The sequence below is a fragment of the Sorex araneus genome, chromosome 6 (genome assembly GCF_027595985.1).
Source record: "Sorex araneus isolate mSorAra2 chromosome 6, mSorAra2.pri, whole genome shotgun sequence".
NCBI classification, from domain to species: domain Eukaryota; kingdom Metazoa; phylum Chordata; class Mammalia; order Eulipotyphla; family Soricidae; genus Sorex; species Sorex araneus.
This window is the reverse complement of record NC_073307.1, coordinates 77,749,174-77,758,448: the sequence shown is the minus strand read 5'-3', so window position 1 is coordinate 77,758,448 and position 9,275 is coordinate 77,749,174.

The following is a 9,275-nucleotide window of genomic DNA, read 5'->3' as shown; positions in this document are numbered from 1 at the left end:
ACTTATTTTCTAGAGCAGTTTAATATTTTAATGACCTTACGTTGACTCTAATATACCAGTGGACCTATGTGCAATCATAATGATGTTTCAGTTTAGTATTATTTTCATAACATTTCTATATTATTGCATCTTACATACAAGATGAAAACAATGAAGTGTTTCCCACAGAGTAGCCTTATCTGCCATCAGCCAGCCATTTCCTACTTAACCCTAATTTCAGATGTAGATCTAAGTATATGAAAGGAAGGAAGAGAAATGGAGTGCCTTTGAGAACAACAAGGTGGGAGGGAGGGGTGCTTCTGCTCTTCCCTTGACAGGAAGGAGAGTTCTGCTTCCCCTAGGCCTGGACCTGAGTCTCTACAGCCACCCAATGAGGCTCCCAGAACTTAGAGCAGGCAGTGAGATGCAGAAAGACTTGACCGTATAATGGACAGGAAACCTGAGGCAGGAGTAATGGGCATCTCAGTGAGGCTGATCTTCCAGATAGCTTGGGTCCTCTTTTTTTTATTTTGGTGTCATATCAAATGGCATAGCGAGAATTATTGTGCACAACTGTGTGACCTGAAAAAGAGTACCTGGAATCAAGCAGCAAGCAGCACACAGGAGTTGAAATCTAGCCTGTTCCCAGTCCCCAAGATCCACACTGAGGTATAGGTAAGATTCCACTGGCAAGAGGAGATACTTCTACCTACAGTCTTTTTCCATGTGGCCAGGAAGTGACCCAGTTCATACCTTAGCCCTTTGACATAGAAGAGAACATCTCAAACCCAAAGAGAGTCCCCCAATAGATACAATGACTAGTAGTAGAGGGCTTGAAGACAGATATAGGTAGTTCAAAAATAAAAGAGAAACAGAATATCTACTGTAAATAGAAATGCATATGTTTTCTACATTTAAAGCAATGGTCCACCTTTCTTATAGCCATGGAATTGCAAACCCCATCTACTTCTCCTAAGGTTAGTTTTCAAAGGCAGACAGGCAGACAGACAAACAGACAGAAAAGGAGGTTAGAAATGCCTTGTTAGTTAATCACTTTCAGAGAAGGAGAACAATGGAGACTCATTAGATGTGACTCCACCTGGATAAATTTGAAGTCATCAGACAACCCCCCAAACATGCTTAATGCCAGGATCTGGGATAAGACTAGTGGGACATCTCCCATGAAAGGTGTTCTTTGTCAGAGGAGCACCCTTTCCACTGTCCAAGGTACATGGGTCATTATTTATTCCAAGAATCAGAATGGATGTCATCCTGTCTTAATGGCAGCAAGACCTTTGGTCTTTGACCCATGCAAATCTCAATTAGTCAAAATTATTCAGCTGGGACGAGCATCTGTCTCCCTTAGAAACACCTTATGTGTGAAAACCATACTCCTTTGAGCTACAGCCCCCACCTCCATAACCTGACCATCCCATCCTCCAGCACCTCCCAAGGAAATCTCTAATTTCGTTTTTTCTCCTAATGGACTGTGCCAATCATTAAGGAAATTCAACTGAAAGGTTATTACATTTAGTGATCTTTCATTCATTAGCCAGTGAGTCAAGCAAATGTGCTCATTTCTAGCAGCTTCCAACTCCCACATTCAGCCAAACGAGATCCCCCAGCTTTCCCATCCACCTTGCTGAGAAAGCACAGGTAGGCAAATGCTCAAGAAACACAAAGGACTGTTAATATTGTGCCAAGTGACAGTGAGAAAGCCTGCTAGCCAGTGTTCATACTTCCATTTCTTCACTTTGAATCTCTATTTCCGGACCTCTATGGAATAAGTGATCATAGGGAGAGTCACATAATTGCAGCTAGAGGCTGGGCATTCTGCTATAGCTAGTTTTATCACAACATCTAACAAAGTACCTGCAAACCCACTCTCCTCACACAGTCTGACCTTCATTTTTCCACAGTTCTCACAGCTTTACAGTGACTTCCTGTTACACTTGGCAGAATACACTTGTATGCTCACTCCATCTTTATCTGAAAATTTTACTTAATAGGAAAAAGGGGTTTTTAAGGTGCAAAACCAGAGGGACAAAATAGACAAAAGTATAAAAACTTCAGGAAAAATCTAGAAATCTTTTAATGACAGGAAGCAGAGAGAGGCAACTTTTGTAAGAGACCAATGGAAAACGGTCTGCTGGGACAGTGATGAATTGCCAACGGGCTCATGTTCCCAGGTAAACACAAAAATGCTGAGGAGGCATCAAGGATGTGAGGGAAAGACCGTGAGCTATGTATAGGGAGTAATTAGATGACAGATTCTCCCCCATGTCTCCATTCCATGCCACCCAGAAAAGAAAAATACGCACTACTGCCCCTATAAAAATGAGAATTAGAGATTAATGACCTTAAAGAAACCTGACCATAAAAGTTCTTGAAACAAGGATGTCAGCGCCAATGCAGGGTTAGGATGAAGAGCAGACCTGGGAACTTAGAGGCCTAACTAAATGTGCTTATCTATAGATGAGACCGTCAAATCACTGTTTCTAGAATGAAGAGAAACAAAATTTTATCATCTGAAAAGATGACTCGCTAGGGCGAGATTGATGTACAAAGGTAAGACGCTGTGCTCTGATCCTGATTTGATCTCCACCACTGAATATAGTCCTGGGCCATGACCAGAGGTGATCCCTGAGCACAGAGCCAGGAGTGAGCACTGAGCATCATGGGATGTGAACCAAAACTAAAAATACAATAATAAACAAATTTAAATGGGACAAAGTGGCCCAGCATCACTGTACAGTGATTAAGGTGCATGCTTTGCACACAGCCAACCCAAGTTCAATCCTCATCATTCCATATGATCTCATAATTCTGCCAAGAGTAATCCCTGAGTGCAGAGCCAGGAGTAGCCCTGTAGCATCACCAGCGTTGGCCCCAAAACAAACAAAAGTGGAAGAAAGCATTTTTTTTTTAAAGTAGAGGACAAAGCTAAACAGTCTCAAAGAAAGAAAAATCCAGAGTTGACTAACTGGAAAGGCAGTTGTTAGCTCCACCAGCAAAAGAACCACAATTATCTTATAAATTCTTAATTTTTGTATTGCAGTGAATAAACCAGTAGACACGAGCGCCAGCCACCTAACCGCTGCTGGTCTTTTCCACAGGTGCTCCGTCTAAGTGCCCCTGCTCAGAGCCATGCCCCCAATGACAGCCAGCAAGACAGAGCCCTGTGAGAACTTGTCCTGAGTTCCACCCCTAGCACCTGCCCACCTAGCTGTCTCTGGTCTTCTCCAAAGGTCCCTGGGACCGGGGACATGCATCTGGTCCAGGTAGTGGTGTGGTCTCCACTGTAGGGGGCGTGGCCTGTGTGGCCATGGCAGTTATATTCCCCCTACCCATCACTCTAGACTCATAGCCTTCATCACCTAATTCTGTGGAAAGCATCCTGGCCACCTCTAACACAATATGAAAATAGTCCACTAGCCTACTCCAATTTCACCAAAAGACCAGTATACACAAGAAGCTGTACAAGCCCAATATAAAAGAACATATCCTCCAAAGCTTCAATAGATGCCTATCATAAGTCACAGAAAAATGCCTGAGAGTAAAGATGTATCTTAGAAGGAGAGAAAGGTGACCACCATTGACAAAGCTCATCCAGAATCATTCCCCACAGTAAGAGGGAACAGTGCAAGTGAACTGAAAGGTTCTACCTCTATACAACCACAACAACATGAAGAAACAGTGCAAATATCTAGGAGAGGATGAAAAAATGAGTCCAGAATCCTCAATAGGGGTTACCCACAAATACAATCTCTCTGATAAAGAATTCTGAGATTAAATGTTGAGGATGTTCAAGGAACTCAAAGAAACAATGGAGCAGACATCCAGAAAATTAAAGGAGGACATGAAAGAAACAGTGGAATGAACAGCCAACAAAATACAGGAAGAAATGAGAACAGAAATAAGGAAGGTATAATCAGAAATGTCACTACTAAAAGATTCAGTAGATGAAATAAAAAACTCAGTGATTGTCCTCAACAGTAGAATAGCTACAGCCAAAGACAGAATCAGTGAGCTTGAAGATGAGCTACAGAAATTACACAAGTAACAACAAAAAGTGGGAAAAGATCTCAAAATAGCTGTAGAGCGAATCATAGACCTAGGATATGATCCCAAGATGAGCAACATTAGAATCATCAGAGTACCAGAAGGACAGGGAGGCAACCCCAATGAAAAAGCCATAGGTAAAGAAATCATTGCTGAAAATTTCACAGAGTTAGAGAATGCAGGCATCCAGATCCAAGGAGCCAGAAGGTTGCTAGCTAAAAGAGACACTAATATAAACACTCCAAGGCATATCATAGTCAGAATGATGGATACCGCAGATAGAGACACAATACTGCAAGTAGCAAGGTCAAAGGAAAAATCACAAAGGAGCACCCCTTAGATTTACAGCAGACCTATCAGATTAAACCCTAAAGCCTGAAGACAACGGTGGGATATAGTGAAAAACCTCAATGAAATGAATGCTTCACCAAGAATATTTTATCTGGCTAAACTCTCACTGAAAGTCGAAGGAACCATTTTACAGATAAACCATTTTATAGATAAACAACAGCTCAGGAACTTCATAGTCTCAAAACCAAACCTAAAAGCATGACTAAAGGGGCTCCTGTAAGACACACACACAAACACACACACACAAGTACAACAAACCCCTACAGAAAGATGGCACAAAACCTCATAACAATAATCTCTCTCAATGTCAATGGTCTAAATGTACCAATTAAGAGACACAGAGTGGCAAAATGGATTCAGAAACTGAAACCAAGATTCTGCTGCCTACAAGAAACACATCTGAATAATCAGGGCAAACACAGACTCAAAGTCAAAGGATGGATGCGCACTTGTGAAGGGATGGGTGTTTGATCATTGTGTGACCAAGACTTAAACTGGAAAGCTTTGTGACTGTTCTCATGGTGATTCAATAAAAAATAAAATTAAAAAAATAAGATCTTAGAAAAGGACCCACAAAAGGAACCCAAACCCGGCCGAAGTAAAGAAATAATAAAACTTAGAGCAGAAATTAACAACATGAAAACCCAGAAAACAATCTGAAAGTTCAATGAAACCAAGAGCTGGTTCTTTGAGAAAATAAACAAGATTGATAAACCACTAGCAAGACTCACAAAGAAAGAGAGAGAGAACCCTAATAAATCGTATCAGAAATGAAAAGGGGGACATCACAACAGAAAACAATGAAATTCTACAGATCATCAGAGACTACTTTGAAAGTCTGTATGCCACAAAACAAGAGAACCTAGAAGAATGGATAAATTCCTGGATTCCTATAATCTCCCAAGATTGACCCATGCACTGTAGTACTGTAGCACTGTCCTCCTGTTGTACATCAATTTGCTCAAGCGGGCACCAGAAACGTCTCCATTGTGAGACTTGTTGTTACTGTTTTTGTCATATTGAATACGCCACGGGGACCTTGCCATGTGGGTGGGATACTCTCGGTTGCTTGCCCTGCTCACTGAGAGGAATGGAGGAATCAAATCTGGTTCAGCTGCCTGCAAGGGAACCGCCCTACCCACTGTGCTATCTCTCCAGTTAAGTAAAAAAAAAAGTTCAGGGAATGTGGCTCAGCAGGAAATTGTGTGCCTAGCATGCATGAGACCTGGTTCAATCCCTGAAACATCTGGGGGGAGAGGAAAGAAGGTCCCTGGATGTGGCCCAAGTGACAGAGCACATGCACAGCAAGGACAAGGACCTGGGTTTTACCCCCAGCAATGCGTGTCCTTCAACCTCAGTCCTGCCGGGAGTGGCTTCCACCGCCAAAGAGAAATGGTGGTGAAGTAAGAGTGAAGCGAAGAGGCTTCTATTATCATCCTCATCATGATCCTTGGCCCTCGTCGGATGGAGCCAAGGCGCTAACCAGCCCCTGCCACCAACTCCAGAAAAAAAAATAAAGGCTCAGCCTATAAAGCTGCACCTTTTCCTTCTCTTCTGGTCACCTTGGAAGGCGTGAAAGGAAAAACTCCCGATGGCGCTGGGCCCCAAGCCCTGCGTCCCTGCTCCAGGCCTCCCCAGGGCCAGCTTAGTATCCTACGGCTTCCAACTCCAAAACACTGAATACGTCTCCTGGCAACTTTACCCAGATCTCAGGAACGCCAGGAAACACATCAGGGAAGCCTGATAGTGTTGCCGTTTTAAATTTTATTTTAAAATTATGCAAATGTCTGACATTGCCTGATATGTCACTAAGATATCTGATAACACTATTCTAATCTCCCCTTTGAAAATTTTATCTTTATGATTTTTGGTTAGATAAAATATCATTAGTAAAATAGGTGCTGTAGTAAACATTCATATTTTCCTGTGCTCTTCAAGAATCAAGCTATATATGATATAATTATAAAACTTGGAATACCTAAATAGACCCACTAATATCTAGGAAATTGAAACTGTAATCAATACTCTTCCGCAAAATGAAAGCCCAGGTCCCAATGGATTCACTAGCAAATACTTCCAAACATTTAAAGAGGACCTGTTGCCAGTTCTTCTCAAGCTTTTCCAGGAAATTGAAGAAAAGGGAATTCTACCAAATAGTTTCTATGAGGCACATATCTCCCTAATACCAAAAGCAAACAGACACCACTAACAAAGAAAACTATAGGCCAATATCAATGATGAACACGGATGTGCAGATCCTCAACAAAATATTAGCAAATAGAATCCAACTACTCATCAAAAAGATCATATACCATGACAAAGTGGGATTCATCCCAGGGATGCAAGGATGGCTTAACATTTGAAAATCAATCAACATAATCAATCATATCAACAAAAATATATATAAAACACATGATCATATCAATAGATGCAGAGAAAGCATTTGACAACATTCAGCACCCATTTATGATGAAAACTCTCACCAAAATGGGTTTTGGAGGAACTTTCCTCAAGATAGTCAAAGCCATCTCACAAACCTATGACAAGCATTATCCTCAATGGGGAAAAACTAAGAGCCTTCCCTCTAAGATCAGGGATATGACAAGGATGCCCACTCTCAGAACTCCTCTTTAATATAGTACTGAAAGTACTTGCAATAGTGGCTAGGCAAGAAAATGATATTAAGAGCCTCCAGATAAGAAAGAAGAAATCAAGCTCTCACTATTCACAGATGATATGATATGATCTAGAGAATCCTAAAGCCTCTAATAAAAAGACTCCTAGAAACAATAGACTTGTACAGTAAAGGCGCAGGCTATAAAATCAATATGCAAAAGTCCATGACCTTCCTATTCACAAATAATGAGACAGAAGAAAGCGACATGATAAAAACAATCCTGTTCACAATTGTGCCCCAGATAATCAAGAACCTCGGAATCAGCTTAACTATGGAGGTAAAGGACCTCTACAAAGAAAATTACAAAACTCTAGTCCTCAAAATAAAAGAGGACATGAGGAAATGGAAACATATCCCCAGCTCATAGATTGGGAGAATTAACATTGTCAAAATGGCAATACTCCCCAAAGCACTATACATGTGATCCCTCTAAGGATACCCATGAAATTCTTGAAAGAAATGGATCAAACACTCCTGAAATTCACATGAAACAACAAACCCCCACAAGTAGCTAAAGCAATTCTTGGGAAAAAGAAGATGGGAGGCATCACCCTCCCCAACCTCAAACTACTACAAAGCGGTAACAAAACAGCATGGTACTGGAACAAAGGCAAAGCCCAGACCAATGGAACAGGGTGCAATAACCTTACACACAACCCCAACTGTATGAACATCTAATCTTTGGTAAGGAATCAAGAAATGTAAAATGGAGAAAGGAAAGCCTCTTTAACAAATGGTGCTGGCATAACTGGACAACCACATGTGCTTAGACCTCGACCTGACACCATGCACAAAAGTCAGATCAAAATGGAATAAAGGCCACAACATCAGACCAGAATCCATAAGGTACATTGAAGACATAGTCTGCAAAACCCTCCACAATATTGAAGTTATATAATCTTCAAAGAGGACATGCCACTCACCAAGTAGAAATAGAGATAAACAAATGGGACTATATTAACTTAAGAAGCTTCTGCACCTCAAAAGATACAGTGACCAAAATGCAAAGACAATCTATAGAATGGGAAAGGATATTCACCCAATACACATCTGATAAGGGGTTGACATCAAGGATATATAAGGCACTGGTTGAACTCTACAAGAAGAAAACATCCAATCCCATCAGAAAATGGGGCAATGAAATGAACAGAAACTTTCTCAAGGAAGAAATCTGAATGGCCAAAAGGCACATGAAAAAATGCCCTTCATTACTAATCATCAGTAAGATGCAGATCAAAACAACTATTAAATACCACCTCACACCACAGAGACTGGCACACATCCAAAAATAACAAAAGCAACCCGTGTTGGCAAGGATGTGGGAAGAAAGGGACCCTCCTTCACTGCTGGTGGGAATGCCTACTGCTTCAGCTCTTTTGGGTAACAGTATGGACACTTCTCAACAAATTAGAAATTGAACTCCTATTTGATCCAGCAATACCACTCTGGGAATACATCCCGAGAGGCAAAAAAGTATAGTCAAAATGACATCTGCACTTATATGTTCATCGCAGCACTGTTTACAATATCCAGAATCTGGAAAAAACCCGAGTGCCCAAGAACAGATGACTGGTTAAAGAAACACTGGTACATCTATACTATGCAGCTGTTAGAAAAAATAAAGTCATGAACTTTGCATATAAGTGAATCAACATGAAAAGTATGCTAAGTGAAATGAGTCAGAAAGAGGCAGACATAGAAAGATTACACTCATTTGTGGAATATAAAGTAACAAAATGGGAGACTAACACCCAAGAATAGTAGAGATAAGTACCAGGAGATTTGCTTCATGCCTTGAAAGCAGGCCTCACATGCTGGGGGAAAGGGCAGCTCAGATAAAGAATGGAACACCAAGTAATGGGTGTTTAGAGGACCCACTCTGGATGGGAGATGTGTGCTGAGAGTAGACTATAGATCGAACATGATGGCCAGTCAATACCTCTATTGCTAACCACAACACCAAAAAGGAGAGAGAACAAGAGGGAATTCCCTGCCACAGAGGTGGGGTGGGGTGGCAGGGTCTGGAGTGGGGGTGGTGCGAGGGACACTGAGTTCATTGGTGGTGGAGAATGGACACTGGTGGAGGGATGGGTACTCGAACATTGTATGACTGAAACACAAGCATGAAAGTTTGTAAGTCTGTTACTGTACCTCACGGTGATTCACCAATAAAAAATTTTTTTAATAAATAAATAAATAAACCAGT